Raw genomic sequence first — 25,276 nt, 5'->3', positions numbered from 1 at the left:
AGCCATGGAGGGGAGCTGTTGGAAGTAGTAGAGATATATATATATATATCTAGGAGTACCGCTCTACAGTTCTCCTTCCCCACGTAGGTACAGTGAGTACATATCTCTGTAAGCAATAAACGCTCACTATGTCTCTTCCAGATATCCAAATTGTTCTTAGAGATAAGTGGTACGCCCATTGAAACTGAGAGTGTTTATGGGTTTATGGCACGACTATATAAGATAAAGTTCCCAACAAATTTCTTGAGCAATTGAAAATGGATGCACTTGATCATTTGGGCAAATTGGAGATTAATATTTATGATTTGGTAGAATTGCGCAATTTCTCGCTTGTCCTAAAAAGAAAAAACACAAAATATTGTGGCTAATATCGAGGCTTTAAGAAATAAAACTATATATCAGATATATGCTAGCTAGGGCTTTGCTCATGGACGAGTTTGCTCTTACCTAACAAAAATACTCTCTACAAACTTGCGTCGATTTATAGTGTACTTGCGATTGAACATACTCCAAACGCAAGAACACACAGGGAGATGGGCGAAATTGCCCCAATGTTGCAGATTGTGCTGTCTATGTGACGTGCACATTGAAAGTGCTCAACATCTGGTGACTCAGTGTAAGACTTGTGCCGCTCACTTTTATGCTGGTTATAAGGCTTTTGTACATGACACCACAGCAATAGCCTACAGCCAATTTTGGAGCGCTATATTTAGTGCAGAATCTATTGTTATGACGGGAGCTGCCTACTATGTGTGGCAGGTGGCCCTGCACGAATTGCAAGTTTAAGTAACTAGTTTGAAGTACAGAGTATTTCTTCTGTTGTCTGTTAGCGGTGGCTGCGATTGATTGATTTTATTACTTGTCATTTATGTTTTATCAATGTTTTATTAAGTGTTTTGTCTTGTGTATTTTTATGTTTATATGTGTTATTAAATTGGTTACAGGTGTGTAATTAACCAAAAGATAAATAAAAAAAAATATTTAAAACAAGAAACCCAAAAGGTAGGTGCTAAAAGAACTAGACACTGTAAAAGGTTACTGCATGGTAACTGTAGCCTAAAAACAATGAAATTCCAATTTGTCCCACAACCCATGTACGTGTGAGGTGCACACAACTCTGGAGACTTACTTCGTGTGTTTAGGCATGGGCATGATGTATATCACCAACACCACTTCATTCATTAACAAATGAAATTCATTACTTTTTCGATAGGGATAGTTTTTTTTAGATTTTATGGAAGTTTGGCATTTTACGCAATTTCTTTTACATTGCTTGTACATGTGGAAGGTGTGACACATGCATACATATTTCCAGTAAATGTCTGAAGTCATGTTAACTAATATGTCATAACCTTTTTTTACTGTGCATTTGGTTAGAAAAGAAACGTAAGCCCGTTACGCAATATTAAAATACACAATTCAAATGATCAATCCACAGTATTCATTACAAAACATTTCATCACTAAATCATACACAAATTATTACATCTAAATAATGCAATGATTAAACATTTCAATCATACATCACAATTACAAAAATGACCTTATTAGATAGCAACCAAATAGTGGTGGGAAAACGCAGCCTCTACAATTACATGGTAATATGGTCACCATATGCAAAAATGAGTGCTTTTAATGTTTTTCCCAAGTCATAAAAACAAGGCATTTACCTCCATACTAAAATATATAGGAGAAAAGACGTCATCATTAAAGTGCAACTGATAATAAGGTCAATGCCTCCTTCCAGATGTAAAAAGCCTCTGAGGTTTTGATCAGGGTTTCTGGCCCATAAAGCTCACTCCAGAATTGATCGGTCTCTATGAATTCCTCATGGTCAACCAGCCCCCGGTATCCCTTATGACATTGTAACTTTAAGGTGGACTAGCGGTTAATACATGCCGGCTGGTTTCAACTGGGCCATGGCACATACAGTAAAGTCTTTCATCATAAGGAGTTTAAGTCCAGGTACCCGTGTATTCGAGGGTAGGGAGCACATTGAAGTGCAAGTAGATAATACATCTTCTCAGATTACCTGAACATAGATTGGATAAATATGTGCATGGAGATCCCTGTTGGAAACCTTGCAGACAATCTTGGTGGAATCTTTTTTCCCCTGAAATTTCTACATATTTTCAGCTCCATCCCAGTTTTGTATTTTGTTTTTTAAAAGGGTCAGAGCATTGGGCGAGTTCAGCATCCATTCCATAGACAGGGAACATTATCTAGATGTGATAATGAAGATCTTTGCAGTTCCTGCAAAAAAAAATGTGAGCTCCCTTCCCACATACTGTGGGCAATAAACTGAAAAAGGGTACTAGTGTCGGAATGCAGAAACAACATTTGCAAGAAAAACTTGCAACGTTGTAAAAGCCTCAATGACAGGATTGATGGGAGTCACAATTCACACCTTAGTGCCTTGACTGGTACCATGGTAGGGACACCCAGCATAGTGCAAAGCATTTTCCCCTCCATTCTTTCCAGCCACTCCACGTGGCAATCAGATAGAGCCTCCAAACCATAGACGATCCCCGGAATGATACTAGTGCGATAATTGGGTAGAATGCCCTACATATTGTTTCCACCCTTCCTGGCTATAAAGCTTTTGATAACCAGTCACTTATTCAGGACTTTAGGTATAATATGGTCACCATAAAAGGCTAGTACGGGACAGGATTCAATCGGAGTAAATGTAACTATGAACCACTTCTAGAGCGGTGTGGGCCAATTTAAAAATAAAGTGTGGTTTTCTAGTGGATCTGCTACCAATGACCAATATCTTAGATTTGGAGGTATTGATTTCCATATGGTTTGTTGTGGTCAAAAAGTAGGAGAGTGCATCGATGGATCGCTGGAGTCCAATTGGGGTGTAGTCTAAAAGCACAGTATCATCGCGTAGGTTGGAAATGGAGTAATGAAACTGCTATTTGGGGACGGAAATTACGCACCAATTTCATCACATCATCCATTTCAGGGACATACAAGTTAAATAACAGGGGTGCAAGTATGCACCTCTGTTTAGGTCCCTGAATTGTAACCATAGGTCGGGTGAGGGCCCCGTACCTGATTCTTTCCTGATTGTTGGTGACATTTTCAGGTAAAACTCTATGGCGAGCCTGTGTCCGGTGAGAAGAACCTGGAGATAGCCCAATGTCCATGACTATCCCTGTTTGATAAAACTTATTTTTTATCACACTATTGGTCTTGTCCGTTTTTTGGTCGTGGGACGTTCCCTGCTTGTCTGCTGCATACCTGAGTGAGGTGGCATCCTCCAATTAACTCAACACTTTCTTGTTTATGAATAACACAAAGCATTTTGGCACACATTGAAAGCCTAGTGTGGAAAGGACTCTAGAATAAAGAATCGACTGCAAAAAGTCGAAGTACATCAATTAGAGCTTCATCTTGATCAGGTTGCAAAAACCCCAGAAGCCTGCAAAGAAAAAAGAATGAGTTAAGCTACGAAAGCCCATCAGATAAAGCTAATCGAGAAATTAGATTTTTTAAAGCACTAACTCAAATTGAAAATAATAGGAAATCCTCTATGAACATTCAGATATAATCAGGAAGTTGTTGGCAGTCCAAACAAAATAAACAGAAACTGCCTTAATTGATTAGAAGGTGTGGTAAGTGACACCATGGAGCTCTTGGACGGCTACACTGCAGTTTCTTATGGAACTGAAGTGATATCTAGTAGTCCAAGTACCCAGAGGCACTTGTCTATCACGACCAACAAACAGACTATCGGGCAACATTTTGCTTAATCACATTTCCAAAAAAAAAAAGATATAACTTAAGCTGTTGTAGGCAGTGTAGGATCTATGTGTGTCCACCTGGCTAGCTGTGAAGAAGGCATTTAAAATCCCACAAATTATTAATTTAATACCAATTTACAGATATCTTTTATTTGCAAAGGGTTGCCAACACCGCGGATCTGTAGCCATTGACAAACAGTTTGAAGAACCATCAATTTAGTGAACCCATGGTGTTCATGAACAAAAGATGGAAAATATCCATTCCTTACAAATATATATATAAATACAAATATTTTCTCACATGCGAGGTACAGTGCAAATGTGTATGATGATGCTGCCCAAAGAATCAGCCCACGACACTGTCATGTATCTCTGCAATACCGGACAATTGTTCAATTCAGCAGTGCATGGTTTAAAGGGGCAAGTCTCTCGGATTTCGTTGGCAATTGGGTACCCTTTTTTTCCCACAATTTCACTCTCTCTACACTGGGAATCAATTTTGTCAGGAATGTTTTCAAATATGTAGGTCAGGAGTGGATGCTCAAGGGCAGTTTTATCAATGTGCGATTTTCTCCACTCCCGCTGTGAAATTTCAGCTGAACGCTATCAGCACTGCCTGTTAGAAGTGCTGCATTAGGTGGTCACAGTGCTTTCATAGCACAAGCACTTACATGTGGGTGTAAGAGCAGCAAAGTACATGCAGCTGCAGACCTGGTGCAGCGCTGCACTGCATAGTAGCATGAAAATCTGGCCCTGAGGGAAGTTGGAAAGCACTTTTCTGAGCACATGGCTGATTTATAGTGGGATGCACTTGATAATTGAACCCCCTGCCAATGGTTTTCCCTACGTCTGCTCTGACAATGTTCACAGCAGGCACAGAGAAATTCCCAAATCAGAAAGAAGTAATTTAAAGACCTGCCTGCCTTACAGAGCATTACACAGAAATGATTGAGCATTTCTAAAGGAGTTTACATTACATTTTAGCTCGAACATAGGGGGAACAATGATAAACACTGATTTGAATTTAAGAGCCCTTTTAGGTCTTTCACCGAAAATGTGTTCCCGGCACATACGCACGTGGACGGAAGGAAGGCCTTAATGCCTCCACTCACATGGCTGCTGTAAACCAATGTTTCATGGACAAACCATTCACTTATTTGTGAAGATGTCTTATAACAGAACCCTGACGCTTGCAACCGCCCATTCCCACAACACACAGGATCCCTTTGTGTATCAGTGTGTTGTACAACTTAGTTGCACAATACAACGTGCACCTTATACAACGCTGTGGCCCAGTGATGGCTCATTGCTATGGGTGGGAGGCCAATCCCCAGCCCGCCCCTCTACTTGACTGGAAGGCAGTACAGTCCACATTTGTGTTTTATTTGCACAGGGGACCCTGCTACCTGACTCTGAGAAGGTGTGCTCTTTTATATGTGAGATCCCTTTTGATTCCACAGGAAAAAAGTAGCCCACAATAATTTTAGGTGGCCTGGAATTGGAAGTCTGTACTCGGCATCTCTCATTGTTGTGCTAACAGTGTTCACACGCTGACCTATAGGAGAGGAGTCCTCTCCTGTCAGTCAGCGTGTTCAGGCTGCTGAGAGGAGAGGTGGGCCATCAAGTCTTCTCTGATGGCATAGTGTTTGCTGAGGGTCAGAGCAGGTAAGGTAAGTTATTTCTTGTGTTATGTTAATGAAAAGTGCATGTATATGAGTGTGTGTGTTGTGTGTTTGTTTTTATCTATGTGTGCATACAAGGAGTTGTTTGATGTATGAATGCAAGTGTATGCTGTATTAGAGTGTGTGTCTGCATGTGTGAATGATGACAGCAGCCTGGGGGCATGGCATTCTTTTTTTACTTTAGCCTTGATGTACCATAATGATTCTGTATTATGCATAAAATGTATAGCAAAAGTCATCATTTGTATTACTTGGGCAGGCAGGCTAACATTGCTGGCACCGGTCTGCATGCACTTCCTTACTGCGGAATAGCATTTTTTACTGGGCGTTGTGAGGAACTCATGGTGACAACAGTACAGCTTTAGCCTTCATGCACCATAAAGATTCTGTATTATGCATAAAATGTATAGCAAACGTGATCATCTGTATTACTTGCGTAGGCAGGCTAACGTTGGTGGCACCGGTCTGCATGCACTTTCTTACTGCGAAATAGCATTTTTTACTGGGCGTTGTGAGGAACTCATGGAGACAACAGTACAGATAGACACACGTGATCACAGTTCAAGAGTGTTTATTGAAAATGAATTTTGTATGCAGGTTGGAAAAACACCTAATCTAAACCTAAATCTAAAATCGGAACAAGCGTTGACCATCAAATGAAAAATAAGGCAGTCCTAGCGGCGCTGTGTCAAAACAAAAAGGTCTATATTAAAAAACCTATTGCCAAACCTCACAACTAATACAAAAATAGTAATATGTAAGGATGCAGTAAAATCGGACTCACTTCCCCACATTTTTGGTATGCGGTAAGATGGGCGTCTGGAGCACAGCACACACTTGAGCTTTCCCAGCACGAGTTAACAGCTTCAATGGCAGCAATCAGAACTGTCGATGGCCAAATCTTGTTTGTCCTGAAAGTCTCTTGCCTTCGAGGGCCTGATGTATCCAATAACAAAACAAATACAAAGTTCTCTTTCACAGTTCACATTGGGTGACGACTTTACCCCTGTGACCCCCTCTTCTGGGTGCCAACCCTTCACTCATAAATATCAATGTCTTTTCAAACAGTTCTGGTACACATCCCTTGTTCGAGATTACCTTTGTCAACAACCTGTTTGTCAGCAATTGGACATTGTCCCTTTTCATTAGCAACCCTCTTCAGGGTTCAGTCTCTTCAATTTCACATACACTTTGACTCTCAATGTTCATGTAATTCACTTCCCTTTTACTTTCACCATGCATGATTCACTTCCCTTATTTTTGCAAATTTGTAGATCAAAGTCTTTCCATTGTATGAGGATTTGACTAGCCCTCCAGTATGAGCAAGTTGACCTCTTCTGGCAGCTCTCCGACGGTCTTCTGGTTTCTGTAGTTTCATTCACTCAAACGGGGGTTGACCAGCGTCTCTCGGAATGACAGCCACGTTGTGTTGGTTCCTTCTGCAGCCGGTCCCCCTTCAATACTTTAATAGTTCTTTCACAGTTCCTTTAACTAGGTTAAAACTTGTCACTTTGCATTTCTCATTTAACACAGGCCGGTTCTTATCATTTCTCCCCTCGACTCACTGACTGTCTTGAACCACTTGGCTTTCAGCTTTTCTGGAGTCAAGGCCGGTACCAAAGTAGCTGGAGTTTCCCTCGCTCCCGCTTATCAACGTCAACATGCTCTATTCACTGTTGATATCTGTTGCAAGACACTTGTGCTATTGTCTGTGGTCTCAGGCTCTCCTACACGAAGGTTCTGTGGGTCTGGGACAAAAAGGGCAAGGTCACTTCTATCCTCACCAGCCTCTCACTTCCTGCCACCTTTCTCCTTTTCTTGAATGGATGCACCTTATTATCCATCTCGTCATGCCGTGCTCGTAGTGTGCATTTTCACTCCACCCTTTATATCTGTGGGAAAGGAAAGGGCCATCAGGTGTGTGGGATTTTGGTTAATTGCCTGACTTTGCCTGACACTTGTATCAGGACATGTCAGGTAATCAACATTAACATCAGTCCGTTTTCTATCACAGTAACACACAGTATTCATATTGGAAAAAGAGGGTGTTAGAGGTTTCAAGTGTCCCACAGGGTAGGATGGGGAAAAGGTGTCACAAGAAAGAAAATGGTTGGTAGACTGAGAAAGAAAAGATAGGTCAGATTTGTGGGGCAAACGACCTAGATAGTAGGATGGGGAAAAGGTGTTAAAATAAGAGGGTCTCACCCATCGGTGTCCCACCCCCACTCCCTGAGGATCCCCCATGCAGGTGATCCTCCCCCACTGGCACACCCCCAAGGAACTGGATCCAATAGTGATGACCATGTCCTGGCCACCTGGATGACAGATCCCAGGGACTAGCTAGTGAGACAACTTCAGGTTTCTCACAGCATATATGATAATGCAAGCATGATTATGGTTATTGCATGCTAGACTGGCATATTCTGTTGTAAACAGTGTAGATATAACATCTTACTGTTGCATATAATTTGTTACTGGACATCTATGATAAAGCAAGTATGATAAGAGTTCTTAAGGGGCTATTCTGGCATATTTTGGTGCAGCCAGTCTACCTATACCATACTGTGGCATGGCATTATTTTACAGGGAATCTATTATAAGGCAATCATGATAAGTGTTATTACATTGCTATACTGGCATCGTTTGGTGCAGATAATCCTGTTGTCATTTTTTACTGTGCCATGGCATTTCTTTATGGGTCTATTTGATGAAGCAAACATGATAAGTGTTATTAAGTGGCTTGAGTTAAATATTTTGGTGAAGCAAGTCTAGCCATACATTCTTACTGTGGCATGGAATTTTTACTATGCCTATATGATAAAGCAAGCATGACCGCTATTTCTAAGTGGATAGACTGGCATATTTTATTGTATATATTACTTTCTGTGGAATGGCTTTTTTCCTGGGCGTCTATGATGGTCCAAGCATGATAAGTGTTATCACATGGCTAAACTGGCATATTCTGGTGCAGCTAGTCTCGCTATAATTTCTTACTGTGTCATGGCAAATTTTACTGGCCACCTATGATAAAGCAAGTATGATAGGATTTCTTAAGTGGCTAATCTGCAATATTTTGGTGCAGTCAGTCTACCTATTTCATACTGTGGCATGGCATCTTTTGTACTGGGCATCTATTATAAGGCAAGCATGATGTGTTATTATATTGCTAGACTGTAATAGCTTGGAGCAGATAATCTTGCTGTAATTTCATCCTGTGGCATGGCATTTTTTTTCTGGCCATATTTGATAAAGCAAACATGATAAGTGCTATTGCATGGCTAGAGTCACATATTTTGGTAGATCAAGTCTAGCTATCATTTCTAACGGCGACATGGCAATTTTACTAGGCATCGATGATAAGGCAAGCATGATCAGTATTTTTAAGTGGCTAGACTGGCATATTTTGGTGTACCTATTTCTTTCTGTGGCATGGATTTTTTTCTGGGAGTCTAGGATAAAGCAGCATTATAAGTGTTGTTAAATGGCCAGGCTGGCATATTTTGGTTCAGCCATTCTAGCTATAATTTCTAATTGTGGGATGTCATTTTTTACTGTTCAGCAAATATGCATAGTGTTATTATGTGGCAGAGTGGCATTTTTTAGTGCAGCTGGTCTTGCTATAATTTCTTACTCTGCATTGCATATTCTTATTGAATCTCAAGGCTAACACAACAGTAATACGTGTTATGTGGCTTGACTGGCCTACTTTGGGATAGCCTGTTTGGATATACTTTAATTCTGTGGCATGAAATGTTTTACTGACTTGGAGTTCTCACACGGTAATGCTGGCATATATGGTTGCAGCCGGCATGGACATGTTTAGGCACAGCCAGAATGAACATGTTTTTACACTGGCATATGTTGTTGGCAAAGGTATCATGAAAATGCATTGGAAAATGCACTTGTGGACTGTTGGTGTCTTGCATCTATTGAGATTTTTCATGTGCTACCATACAAAACTGATTTCAAACTGTGTCTCCTTTTATCCAATTTATCACAGGAAATTCTGTAAAATGTGCCATTTAACACAAAATTGTATAACAAATGTCCTGGGGGAGAATCCCCTGAAGCTCATTTGGTTGGTTCGGGCTCCCTTGCTGCGCTCGGCCACTTACGAATATTCAGGGCAAACATTTACACACCTACAATTCAAAAATCCCACAGCTACCACTTCTGCGGTCTATAAAGATGAATCATATACCTGACAAATCTCTTATAAATACAACAAACTTTCCTGTACTGCTAGTGTAGGAGATTCCAAAGAGAATGCTACTATTGAAAGTAAATCTCTTTTCTGTTTATTTATACATAAATTATAAATATATATATATATCACCACCAAATTCTACTGAAAGTACCATAAAATACAATGACTAAAAATATCTTCCCATATGACATTTGATACAATCAATAAAAAAATCCAAGCTATAGCTAGGACCATAAAGTGTTGAGTGCAACAGTCAATTGTTCCCGTGCAAATGTAAACCTCAAATAGTGAACCTATTTGCTCAAAATGTGCAAATTAAACAATAAGCTTGAGATCTCTAAAAGATCTGGCGCTATTTCTTATACCCTGCATGTTTCATTTCTTTACATAAGATTGAATCCATGGAACCTCATGAGGGGTTTTCAGTTCCTTTCAGTTATCCACTATGGGACAACCTGCAAACATATGCATTTGTTGGGTTTCTATATCTCTATGCTGCTCAGAGCCTTACAGTCTACAACCTTCTTTAGTAGAGTCTAAAGTCTTCTCCTGCACCCAAGTTGGGTTTCACACTCTTAACCCAAACATTTCTTATTTTCATTCAGTCTTATTTTTATTCTTCTTGACTTGAGCTGGCCCTTTGTATCGGCCTTAAACTGTGGAGGGGAAATCTGTTTCATGTTATTCAAAACTGTTCTCTTGTTGAGTTAGGACGGCCTCTTTAATTAGGTAATCCATGCTCAATATGAGGATGGCATTTAGAGCGCTGTGGAGTGTTTGCTTAGGAGGTGCTGGATGATGTAATTTCTGATTCTTAAGCCTCTGCTGCTTCGTACTAATACTGTAGAGGTTGTGCCAATTGCTTCCACTTCGCTGCTGGTACCCGGGTGCTGCATTTTTGAATTACAGTGTTTTTCCTGATTAATCTCTAGCTACAGTTACTCTGTGGAGCATCAATGATGAGAACATGGAATAAGAGAAGGACATGCTACACCCAGAGTTTTGGACATGTTATAAATGACTGTAAATATAAACATTGCGTTTTTCTTAGTCAAAACTTGCCAGGTGAGACCAGCCATCATGGCTTGAGGTGCTCACTGCTCAACATAAACCCCTAGTTAGAAAAGTGACACATGTGGTGAGGTGGAGACTGCGGATGGATTGGCTAGTTCCTTGCAGATTGTAAAGAGTATAGTCGTATTGTTAGTAGTAGCTCCAGATATGCGGGCCTGGATGTTGGTCCCCTTCGTGGAATGATAGAGAGACGGTATTGCTTTTGGAGTAGGTGACAGGCCAGTTTGTCAGAGGGTGATCCCGAGGTCTGCACTTGCATTTTAGAACAGCTCGATTGGAGTTGTATCAACTGTTATGCTTGGTGACAGGCTTCAGGTGGATCCTCATGACAGGGACAAGAATGTCAAGAGTGTTAGTGATAGCAAGATGACGATTGATGAGGACAGAGTCAGTGGGAGTGTCAATAGGACAGAAGGGAGGAGTGATGAAAGTTGAGGCAAGCGCAGCAACAGACACTCATTTCATCAGACGGATGACCGTGAAGGAAGCAGGCAGTGCTGGGGGAGGATCAGTCAGGAGGCAGAGAGGTCCCAGTTGAGAACAGAGGAGGGAGTGGTTGAACCAGGAGAGAGGGGTGGAGAGAGGAAGATCAGAATGAATGAGAGCATCAAGTGTATGTCCGGCAGAGTGGGTGCCGCCGGGATGGAGAATGCTTGTACTTGTTCATAAATATATTTTGTTTAAACACACCCTGCAAAAATTGAAATAATGCACTGCTTATTCTGTAAAATCATATTAATCATGGTGTGTGCTCTATAGAAAATACTCTTTTGACTTAATGTTTTCTCAATACAACTGTTAAATATATCAAGCCTTTTTTCTCTACATTGTATGTAACCTTAAACGTGGTGCATTTGAAAATAGTTCCCTCATTACTTACTGCTTTCCCATTCTAAATACACATTTTCCCATCAATGCATGCACTTTTAACAATGTTGCTGAAAAAAGTGTTTTGTCTTATTAATTCTTGCTATTCCCCATAAATATTCACTGGCCCTCATTCCGAGTGGGGCGGTAAGGGATACCGGGCACTGGTAAGGTGACCGGTGCCGGTAATCCCTTACCACCCTACTACAAGGTCCCTTAGCGGGTCACTTCCTTAATGCCAGGTCTGACCTGGTGTTAAGGACGGGACCCGTTAACGCCAGCCTGTCATTTGCACCCACTCCATTCCCATTGAGCCCTATGGGGGCTCAAATGGGAATGGAGAATGGTTTGGTGAATGGGGACTTACCGGTCCCGCCAAGGTCGGACTGGACCGGTAAATCCCCATCTCACCAAACCACACACGGTACCGTTATTGGTGGTAGTCATGGGGCAACTAGCACCATGACTACCACCAACCTCGTAATGAGGGCCACTGTGATTAGTTTAATATCAGTCATTATTGCATTAATCTACTTTTTAATGTAATTTGCACTGATAATTACATTTTTATTCTTGGCGACATGCTTTCACAATTTGTGTGATCAGAGACACATTCATTTTTAAAACATTTTTTTTTCGATGTCTCTATTCTGTGCATTGGGGAAGATGCTGTCCCACCCTCTTTAAGCTATCCAATCTGTGAGGCACTGTATTGTATTATGGTGCATATCCCATGCCTCCACTCCCTGTGCCCTATTACCAATAAGAAACAGCTATTTTGTTTAACAAGAAATTAGCAAATCTATTGTGTGCTTAACAGAGAAAATATCCAGCATTAACTCCAAATTAACTAACAAACCCCTTATAAATGGGAAGTTACTTGCGTGACTTTAAACAGTGACCTAATGGGACCTCGTTAGTTCACATATGTGCAATAACTGGGAGCAGCTTCTAATATAAAACAAAAATTCACAATAGGGTTCCTGTGGCAAAATCAAATTTGTTTTCAAAAGATATAGCTTTGCTTGACTAAACAGCCAGGGGCTTAACTATCCCGCAATGCCATATAATTCAACCCAGTGCTTCTCTGGACCCTGTCTTCAATAAACATGCACAAATGCCATGAAACAATGCTGTTTCTCAAAACCTACTCAATTGTCAATTTCTTCGTCTAATGTTTGTCATACGGATCTACAGCTGAGCTTCTCAATTCAAAAACACAAGTGGTACATGTGTGTATCACAAACATCCCAAGAAAAACATAAGTCAATTCAATGAGTTCTGGTTCAAAGCTACATTTCCATAAGGTGGTGGGTCAGCCCTGGCTCACTTACAGCTTCGTACAAAAAATATGAATATTTCAAAACTACACACTTGAACTACTAGCTTTATTCTACACATGATTATATATGTATCAGCTTCTGGTCCTACTTATTTCTTGCTCATTCTAATCATATTTTCATGAATTTTCTATTTATTTTCCTGTTTCAATGTTAATATACATACACCATTTCTATCTAGGTTTCTCACAATTTCGCTAGTCTCTTAAAAAAGATATTGTCACTTTTACTTAAAAAACAGTTTTTATGCAAACTGGTTCATAGCCTGCTTTGATTCACAGGGCTGTATTTAAAATACACGCAGCCTTGGCTCTGTGTCAGTACTTATCTTAGTTTTGAAAAAGAGCTTTGGCTATTTTTCAGCAGCGCAGTTTTGAAACATAAATCTCACTCTCTATGATGCATAGCTTCTATCAACTATTTACTTATAATGAATATAATTTCGCTTTCTGTTTATTTTAGAGCATGTCATGTACACACTTATCTTTATTTGTTCAAACAGAACATAAAATTACCGTCAGATTTAGCTCACAGCCCAAGCTTAAAGAATTGTTCATTTTTTAGTCAGAAGCAAGGTTGCAAAAACCTCCCACTGTTCTTGTTAATTAGTGTTCATTTGTATGATCTGTTTGTCAGAATTTTATCATTTAAAGAATTTCAATCTGTGAAAAGCCTTCTCTTTGTGCATATATAATTTGTGTTCGCCTTTAACCCTTTACTTGATTTCACTCGCTTTTTTCAAACTGTAGAATAGAGTCACAATTGACTGCATATGTTTTAACAAATCTTTTAAACAAAGCCTCAAAACATCTCAAAACAACAAATATGAGCACACTCCAACAATCACCGCTCAAACCTCTCACTTCTCCAATGATCTCTGTCTATCTGTGTATTGATACCAACCACTACCCTATTTATTCCCTTTAGCTCCTTCACTTTGTTTCAGTTTCTTTACAACATTTATCATTTTTTTCAACTCCTCAACTCAACACAAATACAAACAGACAGACTAGTCGACTTTAAAAATATACTTAAAACAGTCCAGTGATCACCATTTTTTTCTCACCCCATATCAATATCCTGTCACAGGATTTAACTTGTCTTCTTATGTAAAACCTGTTTTACACGTAGCCTAGAGACTCTGACTGGACTGTGAGATGACTTCTTCTGAAACTCTCTTGAGTCAGAACAAGTTGGGCTCTTATCCCTATGTCTTCACACAATATTTCCTGTTACTTTAAAATAACCACAATTCAATTAATATATACATAAAAATGTTTTATTTTCTATTGCCTCTGTCCCTCATAATACATACCATAATTCACAGATGCCAAGTATGCCATGCTGACGGTCATGGGGAGATGCCCCTGACAGAAATGAGAGCACACTGCAGTTTTGTCACTCACCTTGTCACTTTCAGGCATCTCCCCACTTCCGGCAGCAAACCAACATGAAGCCTGAGTCTTTGTCCCTGAATCTTATGAAAGACATTAGGGTCCCATCTGTAGGTGCCAAATGAACAATGGGATCTCTTGTCATCTAGCTTCTGGCATCTTCTGGTCACTTCTCAGAAACATAGGCAAAGCAAAAGCAGGCACCTGGAAGAGTATCTCAGCAGTCTTTATTGAATGCAGGTGCAAGACACGCTTTAGACACACTCTCAAAGACATTATGCCTCTCTCCTGCTTTTTTAGTCTTTTGTACACCAAGCCCACATTAGACATACTTGACAATAATTTCTTCTGACGCACAACTGATAGGCTATTTTAGATCCAGCTAGACATGTTTATGACATTCTTCAACTCCTGCCAAAAACAACTTTATCACATCACTGTCAATCCCTTATCTGCTTCTTGAGGTCTTGCCAAGCCAGTTAGTGTCTTATACCGTGGAGAAAATAAAACACCTCTAATATATGATGCCAAATACTGCAGCTGGTCTTATCAAATTGGTCTACACAAAGTTCATTGTGCCCTTCTCATTATGAATCCTGTGTGCTTTTCCTGCCAAGATCTCAATTTAACCTCCCAGACCCAATTATCTCAATGTAAGATGCTGCCAAAGACCATTTCATGTGTCGGCCTCTGCTGTTTATCAGCATGAGTCAGGTTTTCCTCAACTGGCTTTAGTAGTGGACACCATTTTGTGCTTGAGGTATCCATTTTGAAGTATCTCTCAGTCTGCCTACTGTATTTAATCCTTCAGGGAGCCATTAATTATTTATTTAAGCATTTCACACTTTGGCCCTCATTACAAGTCAGGCGGTGGACCATGGTGCTATTAGCACCATGGTCCATGCCGGATTCCACCATGGTGGATGGCGGAATTACCGCCCCATTCCAAGGTGAGTGGGGCGGTAATTACCCATTCACCATTTGCCCTTCCCCATTCCCATTTTTGCCCCATAGGGCATAATGGGGATGGGGAAGGCGCTAATTACGGCACCGTAAATTACGGTGCCGTAATTAGCACCAAGGTCGCTTAGCGCCTTGGACTTTAACGCCTGCAAAAAGCAGGCGTTAAAGTGTGAATCAGGCGTTAAGGGTTAACGGCGCCGACGGCGCCGTTAAACCCTTAACTCCTGACTTGTAATGAGGGCCAATGCATGTTTCATCCTAGTGGCTTTGTAGGAAACATCACAACCCCCTGTTAGTATAATTCATTATTATGTGAAGAAAACAAGAATACTGCAAGAATACATCCATGTCTTACTCCCAAATGTATGTGAAAACACGATGTGCACTGACCGTTCCCCCCACGCTTCACACAAGCCCTTCTGTACATGCAACCATTATTGGCCAGGCAAGTGCTGTCAAGAGATTTCTATACTGATATTCTGGCATTGCAACTAACTGTACACTTCTAGCTGTGTTTGCAGAACAAATGGTGATCCGTGAAGGGGTCCATATTCAAGGACACACCACATAGGAAAACCTGGCACTCTTACCTGATTTTGGTCAGTTTATTGAATTGAATATTCCTGAGTATTCCAATATATAGAAACACACAATTATTGGCCTTCGGAGTATGCTAAACCTATTTCATGCTTGATGATCCCAAATGTTAACATAACACATTTTAACACACACATATTATCGATCACATCAATTTGAAAATATCTAATAAAAGATAATTTGCTGTTAATAACAACACACAAAAAATACAAAACGTACTAAAACTCAGATTATAAACTCCAAATGAGGCCCTTTCCTGTCACATTGTATGCCAGAAGAACTTGTGTTCACTTGACCTGATATGGATACCACTCCCAATGCTTACATGACGTCTGGGAAAACACTTGAGACTTTCAATCATTGGATCTTCATATACATGTAAAATGAATATCTTTCAGTTTTGCCATATTTTAGCCTGGGGTTTCCCAGAAGAACTCAGACCACGGGTGAGGGATTCTGCCATAGGGTGACATAACATCACATGCTTGGAAGCATGCATGTTACTTACATGCAGCCATCTCTGGGCTCACTTCAAGGACATCCATGCTTCAACTTATGACGATGGTGGCAAACACACAATCACACTCCCTTAATGTGTTGCATTTTCTAATGACTCTGTGTTACTGGGCAGACTCTACTGTTGTCACATGCATAACTCGTAGTTGAGTTTACGTCATCTCCATTTGTTCCCAGTAAAGAAAAAAAACACAACCTATAATATACTGCAACACAATAACCTATTTGAACCCATGAGTATGTTCTGGTTACCTATTGCCAAGGAGTCAGGATATTGCCATATGCACAGGGCAAATAGCACGATTTGTCTAGCACCATGTGAGGAGTGACAATGGGATAATGGCTTAGAAGATGTAGAAAGTGGTTTTATAGAAGTTACATTTGTGTTGGTTCACACGATAATAGTAAAAACATGTAGAGCCTAATGTGCCATTGAAGCCTAAATAAATGGTGTTGGCCTCTTTCATGTGTAGACAAGACATGCCAATATTTACAGGCATGTATTCATCTTGAGAATGGTCCTTCAGCTCCAGTTTTTACATCTCCAACTCTCCCAGTTCCCATCAGGTTGATCATTCCCATGAACACTGCTCCAAGGATGGTGGGTGGTGGGGACCCACCTGCTGTGGCAATAGTCTCTCTGTTATGTGCCACAACCAAACTCTACACAAGCCTCTTCAGGTCCTTCCAGCGCAGCGCCCAGTGGCCACTTTACCCCTATAATGGGTCCATGGGTATATTTCTGTTAGCATGTACGACACATATATTCAAACAGTATGTTTGTCATATGTCTTGATATAGACCAAGGAGACTTCAAAAAGTACAGACACAACATTTGCTTTACTATTTTTACATTACAAATTTGTAAATGCAAAGAACAATAAACAAATACAAAGAGAGCACAGCACTTTATGATCTATTAAACACAGAAAAATACAAAACATTCTAAATCAATGCATAAAAAGGCACAATGCTAATGTCCATATCACACTTATCTGTCAGATATCACATGCATTCACAGCAGCATGTGTGAACCAACTACCACTTTATGTAAATCACGTAAGTACAATAAACCCAACATTAACAGAAAACACTGGTTTGAAAACAAGAAACAACAGGACAATTACTCTCATTTCCATGTTCAGTTTTTAGCGTTTCTTTAATCCGCTGCTATTTTTGTAACTGTGATTACCAACTAATTTACAAGTAGTATTTTTCTTGCCAACTTAAGTTTCGGCCTTATGATTCTATCATTGATGGTTCAGCCTTCCTCAGGTGCAAATCAGCATTCTTCTCGGCTTTGCGAGGAATAGGATCAATACGTTTTGATGTAGTTTTCAAAGAGAGCAACCAGTTTCATTTTGTTGCAGGAGACAACCAGCTTTTCTTTTAAGCTATTCTTGATGACTGATCTACTTTGGCTTCAGGGAGATACGGGTACGTTTCTACAAACAGCTGAATGTAATGCTTTCGCAAATAAGAGGGGATCTGTACAAACACACATCAGACGGAACTTTAAACCGCGCCATATAGAAGTGAGAATGTACGCTGATGTAATTAATGGTTATACTTCTGATCCTCAGTCTTTCTATAGTGCAAATCCACTGCCATGATCCTTGGTAAAGTTAAAAGTGGCACATATGTCTCTTTTCACAGGGAGTTGTTTCAGAGATATTTTAGGAAGGGGGTGAGTTGGGCTGCTTCAAACCAAGTCTCTTGAGATTTCTTTGTCATAAAACACTACTGAAATTATCCACACATGGAAATTGAATGCCTGAAGAATAGCTGTGGAAGTTATGGAACTAGCAGGCGATCAGATGAACAAGCAAGAGATTTGTATATCCAGAAAAAGGTTTCTTGAAGCTGCAGGTTTATCTGCCTAGCAACAGGAAATGTATGGCTCAACTCTAAATATGGATGCCCACCTGTAAGTGTGAAAGAGGGTGCTGGTTTCTAATTCCACTGTGATTCAGATTTCTGGGATTTTATCTTCTGAAGAACTGACCTGGACAAGTGTAGCAAAAGAAAATGTTCCTTTTGCACTCATGTGTAGTGCCTTCTTCAATCTAGATCATTTTCTGTTTCATGGATAATCTTTGCAGCACATCTTTGTGAGCTTTCCAGATATTAGGAGGCCATGAAAGACTGACTTCATATTCCCAACCCGCTGAATATTGCTGAACAACTGTGATTTTAAAGAACCTCGGGTCTACCCAGCAAGTGAATCGGACCATTACTCTGCACTGGGAACTCATGCACAAGAAACATGGCATTGGCTGGCTGACTTAATTTATAAATCACATTACCTATGGATTTAAATGCCCCAGTGCATAGGAATGCACAGACCCATCCTAGGCAACAAAGCATGGCAGAACTAGCCAAAAAGACATTTCTGGAGGCCTTTACAGCAGGCCATATATGCGGTTGGCAAATGGAAATTGCTTCATACTAAATTAATGTAGGGTGTAGGGTGAAGACAGTGTGGTGGACTGAATCGTGTGATGCATGGAACCCTCGGCATATGGTGAGGTTGAGAGTGCCATGAGTGCTAGAAGAAATTGAGTGTGCTAAAGAGAGGCTAGATCAGTGGATATTGCATGATTGTGATTGAAATTGGTTATTTGTACCACGCTTAATAGACAGAGGATTCTCAGCACGGACCTCCGTGTCGAGCGCCTTGCCCCTGAGCTATTCTCCCTAGATAATGATATATCTTGCAACCTGAAACTCAGCTCTCTCAAGGCTCCTCATGCCTTGGGTGAGGAGGTCATGGAGTCCTGTTTTTTTTCTTTCAATTCTGTGACTTCTGGTCCCGATTTTAAAAAGGGATTAGGAAAACAACAAGTTACAGAATGCAAAGAACAATCAGGACTGGATGACAAACTCACACATGAAAAGGGGGAACTTGAGACCATGATAACCTAATGTTGCTAAAATGAAGCAGGACAAGTAAACCGATTGATGTATTCAACGAGTGGCTCAAGTGTGCTTACCTTATGAAGGTCAAAATATTTTAGATGCCTATTTTAAGGTGCCATTCATGACTAATTGGGTGTTTGTGTCATTTAGTAATATATCTCTTACCTTTAGGTTGGTATGCTATCAGTTTTATTTTTCAGTTTAACTCAGATTTTAGCAATTTAGCTTGTGTAATGTGCTCTCCTGAGAAATAGGATGAGGTTGTGCATCATGGGTTCGAAACCCAGATCAGGCCAGTTGAGCCCTTTACTCCCCCATACCCACACATTATACACCGAGTATGGCAATAAGTAACATCAATTACCAAATGCTCTGGAACTGGATTTCTGGTGATATCAGCGGTACCAAAAAGAACCATATCTGTGGGTTCTGGTAAGAATTGAATTAGTGTTTTTGTGGGTTCTTTTTTCGCTCAAGTTAATAAGACTAGACAACTATGAAATGTGACGTGATGTCGATAGATGCGCATATGTGTTTGCCGGTCCTTGAACATTACACTTTAAGTATGTGTTGATTTATACTAATTTGAAAAATAATGAGGTGGAAGGTTTTTCTGAAACTGCACTGGTGAATTTTTTATTGTTTGATATGTTGTTGAATAGCCTGTCATTTATTTCCACGGTCAGTGATGAACTTTGGCATTATAGATCTGTTGAAGGGCACATGATGGACGACCGCCTCTTCCTGAAAGCATTGAAAACTGATGTTATCTACTTAAGTTCATCAATCCATCCTTCTCTCCGATTGTTAGATTGGGTTTCAATGGGCTTCTTACCTCCACTGAACAGGTCCGTGAGATCACAAAGAAATCACATTTTCAATGCCATGTACTTACTTACACGCATTCTCCCTCTTTTGTCCATGTCACAGAGAGTGCAAGTGACTTCTGTGATGGTGGCCTTACGTCTATACTACTTCAATAGCTTCTATTTGGGTCACCCTAAATACCAAATTCCTCAACTCCAGGCCATGCAAAATAAGGCAATCAGATTGGTTCTATGCCTGAAACCTAATTATCATATTACCCCTGAGCTGAGCTCTCTACCCTGGCACCTTCCAGCAACGGGTATGGTATAAGGGTACCTGTAATAACAAAGGTAAATTATACAATAATAAACAAAAATGGACCTCGTGGTGAAGTTGGAAATATCGGATTATTTGCATACAAAAATAAATGTATTACAAGATACAGCAAGATACTTGTACTGTTTGTTAATGAAAATAAATCACATATACTTAACATCATCCGTTTCATTCCACCAATCATACACATACTCACTATCACACAGCCAATGTCAACTTTAACAATACTCTGGATTAACCCTTGTGTAGGACCCTCTTATACAACCACAAAGATATTTCAATTCTCCACACCCATATAAAGTTATTTTGCACTTGAACGCTGATTTTCCTTTCTACGTGTACCATATGCATTGCTATTGATGCTCTCATGAATCATCCTCCAACTATACTACCCTCATCTTCTAATCCTCTTTTGGTCCTGCAATTATCATGTTTCCTCATGTTTCCTCATGTTTCCTCATGTCTTGCAACAATATGGCTTTGCTCTTATGGTTTCTTAGACATGTTCTTATTTTTCCCCTTTGTCATTGTACTTACCTGATCTGATTGACTAGAGGGTTGGTTTTTTTTAGTCTAGCAATACAGACACTAGACCACATACAACCCTTTATTGCCTTAAAAACGTGTGTGTATCTGGCTCAATAGAGGAAACTAAGGACACATGTCAAGCCACACAGACATTTGGTCCAGGCATCGAACTTAGACATACATCACAGATGTTGATGCCAGATTGGATACATTTTTGTCATCCAACATTCACTAGTCAATATTGCTTCATGATATGTCCATGAATGTTACTCTGCACTGTATGTTTTTGATGTTTACACAGCTTTTTCACATTGTATTTATTTGTGGTTTTTTTAATATACATATGATTTGATTTATGTCGAAAGACTAAATGTCAAAAAAGAAATAAGGAGTCACACTAATTAGACTCATATTGTTTTGGAGTACTTAAGTTACAAAGTGAAAAAGACAATAAAAAAAGTAATGAAAAAAATCTTAAAAAAACAACCAAACATGACTTACGCTGTGTATTGTTCAATGGTTTCACCACCATATTGTAGGGATGTAAAATGTTGGCACACCGGGCAAAGATGATGAAATAATAGAGAAAAGCATGATCTCAGAGATTATCTATTAGGACGCCCCACTTGTTACAAAACTTAATGTTTCCAAGGCTTGTGAAAGTTCTGCTGTTCTGTGCTACTTATATTTGTCTCGGAGGTGCCATGAAGTGATAGTGCTTGCAGCTGAGAGCATGTATAACATCAAGAAACAAATATATGAGGAGGGACAATTATGGTGCACTCAAATGTTTTCTTGACCCACAAACACTGATCAATCATGAGCTTGAAAATCAGTTCTATAGAAGAACTGACTGAGGGGGGTCAAAATCTGTATGTGTTATTCTTCCCCCATGGGAGGTGACTTTCCATGGCTTGAGCATGCTCTTATGTGCATGCTGCTGTGGCTGAGGGCTTTCACTGTACCTGTCAGATGTCATCTGATCAATAGGAGCCCAAGAATCGAGTCCCAGAGAACCTTTATGGAGAGAAAGACATGTTTCTCACCTGACCCCATAGCGTTCTTAAGGTTGGTCTAGCCCACTTTCTGCTCAGTAGAGCTCATGGGGTGATCAAGTGGTGCGGTCACAAAGGGGCGCAGCAAATAAAGGTGATGTATCTGAGTCAGGAATGACATGGAGCAGGAACCAGGCTGACTCAGGTAAGTGTAAAAGGAAACAGGCTTTATTCTTCTTGGTTACATAGCATAGTCAATGAAAGGTAGGAGAGTAAGTAATAAGCCTCTGCCCTGGTTCCCAGTCTATCTCCAAGTGCCAACCGACACTCTCTGGAACCCCCATGCCTCCAACACTCTCAGCTCCACTTTAACATTCTATGAGGCCCTTTCATACACAAGCACTAGCTACAATCATACCAGGATACCACACATCCTCTTCCTTAACAAACAACTTACAAGAAACAGAATACCCTCACCATCAGGTTAGGATCACAAACAAAAACACCTACTACCCCGGCCTGCCACACCGAGGTCTCAGTGCTGCCACCACCAAGTGCATACCTTGCCACATGGACAATAAAAACTAAACTACCATCATAAAACCTCCTAACCTACCACCTTTTGCCAGAACTGCCACTCCTGGCCTCAAGTCTGCCACACCTGAGCACAAACCATGTCTCAACGAGACCAACATACCTTCCAAAATATAGTGTAGCCCAACAAGCGTACACAATTGGCCTAACAAAAATCCTAACATTCCATCAACAACAAAACCAACAGTATCCAAAACAAACACGCCTCAACACCTTATCCCTTCTCCCCTAAAGAACACATAGAAAGGAAGAAAATTAAAGCAAAGGGGCTAACTAGACAAAGACCACATGAACCACAAAAAACGCAACCATAGAAAGGAAGAAAAATGGTGCGTAAACCCAAACACGGTAAAACCCATGCAAAATAACAGGACCACAACCGTTACACAGATGGAATAAACAGTATGCATAGGATGAAAAATGCTGGAATTCTTATTTAAGCACAACAAAAAAATATGTTATGCTAAATTCCACTGCTCCCAGTAAATGTAATAAACTTATGATGTTAAAAATGTTTTAAACAATTCAAATTTGCCAGTGTGTGGTTAACCTGGTCCTCCACCGACCACAACTACAATCCAAAAGAATTTAACCACAGTCAAAAAATGTAACACTGACCTACAAACTGTGTGCCACTCCAAAAACCTATTAGACATGAAAATCAACTGGCGTGCTAAACAAACAAACTTACCCTGCACCACCTGCCACTGCAGACAACATTCTAGGAGTCTAACTACCCCTAGCAGACACCACCATGTGCGGTCACCTTTAACGCACATACCTACAAAATGGGCCTCCTGCCCAAAACTCCCATGCAAAATTCATATACATGACCCCAAACTACAAAATATGGGCCCCATGCCCTGGTGTCTACATATCTACCCTACTGAAGGGCTAAACTCAACTGGAGCACTACTTTCTAAAGTGTCCAAACTCCCAAAAAAAAATTGAGGTTACTACAAAAGGTTTTACATCATACAGGCAAACACACCCGGTCGGCATGTGAAAGCCACTTCACAAAATACATGTAACTCCAACAACTACAACTCTACTACACGTGCTAAACTCCAACTCCACTACACGTGCTCCCATCATACGCATACACATACTACTACACACATACCACCTCATGTGCACCCACATACGTCACTCACTTACACGATTTCCACACATTGAGCTCACACACGCAGAACTCCCACTCAAACTCCAAACTCACTGTGCACACAATATACATATTACTACAAATGTGCATTTTAAAAACCTCTACATTTAAAATTCTCTACATCTCCCAAAACAGGGATGTGTTGCACCACCAGCCATGGTGGTGATCAGTCACCATGCTGGGGGCGCAAATCACAATAACAATCAAAAATTATTTTTTAATCCCCAATAAGCTCAGAATACGAAAATTCTTAAAACATTTTTTAAACAACATCCCTGGAAATGTGCATAATACAAAAACGAATTCTGTGGACATTAGCTCAAAATTACAGTAGTCTATACTTCAACACTAAAACATGTGTTTAAACATCATCATGTAAGAAAACCTCTCATGTGCTTTACAAATCTTGCGTTTCACCACAATGAATGCATAAAACATTATACTTCTCCATTACATTATCATTCAAAATATCTAAACTGTAATTTTCATAATACATTGCTGTGTACAAAATACAGTTGCTGTTAACTACTAACACACTCTGCACACCACATACCATGCAACACAATGTTAGAGCATCCCATTCAGAACCTCCCCCAACAACCTCTCAAAAGCTGTAAATAACACGTTTCACCGCTGCAATAACTTTTCAACACTTCAAAGAAATTGACCCATCACATGTGATTCTTCCATTTCTAGGAATACACGTGGGACTCCCATGCAATTCAAACTCCCACTGTTCCTGTAGGAAGCTTCATAAAAGAAAAGAAAAAAAAACGTGTTTTTCTCCATGCAGTTCAACATCGCACATTAAAGTGACACGTTTCCAGAAAGGCCACTGTTTCTTCATCACGTTAGCAAGCGTTAATTTCTGAAAAGCTCCCACAGTACGAATACCTTGCATAACTTATAACTCCGTCACCCAGAATAGATGAAGGTTCCCAACAGCACGATTACCTTGCATTTCAGTATAAAACACCTCCGTCACTCAAAATTGAACGAAGTCTCCAAATCTCACGATTTCTTTGCCATAGCAGGTAGTTGCAAACTCCACAACACAGGATGAAACGAAACGAAAATCCTTTGTTCCGAAAGGCCGGAACCAGTGTTGCCAGGTCGGAAGGAAAAAATAAGCTGAATGCCCTTCAAAAACAAGCCCAAAACAAGCTGACTCCCATCCAAATAAGCGGAAAAAACAAGCGTGCACCTAAAAAGTTGTGGAAAGGTCTCAAAAGTAAGAAACATAACACAACAAGAAAAACATACATAGACAGAACACTGACATAGGCCCTCATTACGACCCTGGCGGAAATCGCGGTGCAAAATGCACCTTGGAGCACGGCGGAAAGCTGCCGATAGCGCCATGGGGGTTGGCGGATTTTCCGCCCCATTCCGACCTTGGCGGGGCGGTAGATCCCCATCCCCCATTTTACCCTTCCCCATTCCCATTTTTGCCCCATAGGGTATAATGGGAGTGGGGAAGGCGTTAATTACGCCACCTCAAAATACGGTGGCATAATTAACGACAAGGTCCCGTAGCGCCATGG

The 25,276-nt window shown here is 40.4% G+C and overlaps 1 long non-coding RNA gene across 1 annotated transcript; it reads right to left on the bottom strand.

Moving 5' to 3' along the window:
- Positions 1 to 5,987: 5,987 nt before the first annotated feature.
- LOC138528023 (uncharacterized) lies at positions 5,988 to 24,822 on the bottom strand. The gene is made up of 2 exons (XR_011284100.1): positions 24,687 to 24,822; positions 5,988 to 7,325 (listed from the first exon to the last, which is right to left on the bottom strand). It is a non-coding gene; the product is annotated as an uncharacterized lncRNA (long non-coding RNA).
- Positions 24,823 to 25,276: the final 454 nt, after the last annotated feature.

This window comes from Ambystoma mexicanum, chromosome 7q (assembly GCF_040938575.1).
Source record: "Ambystoma mexicanum isolate Mex_15411 chromosome 7q, UKY_AmexF1_1, whole genome shotgun sequence".
Classification (NCBI taxonomy): Eukaryota; Metazoa; Chordata; class Amphibia; order Caudata; family Ambystomatidae; genus Ambystoma; species Ambystoma mexicanum.
The sequence above is the reverse complement of the archived record's forward strand: the minus strand, read 5'-3'. Positions and strand labels throughout refer to the sequence as shown.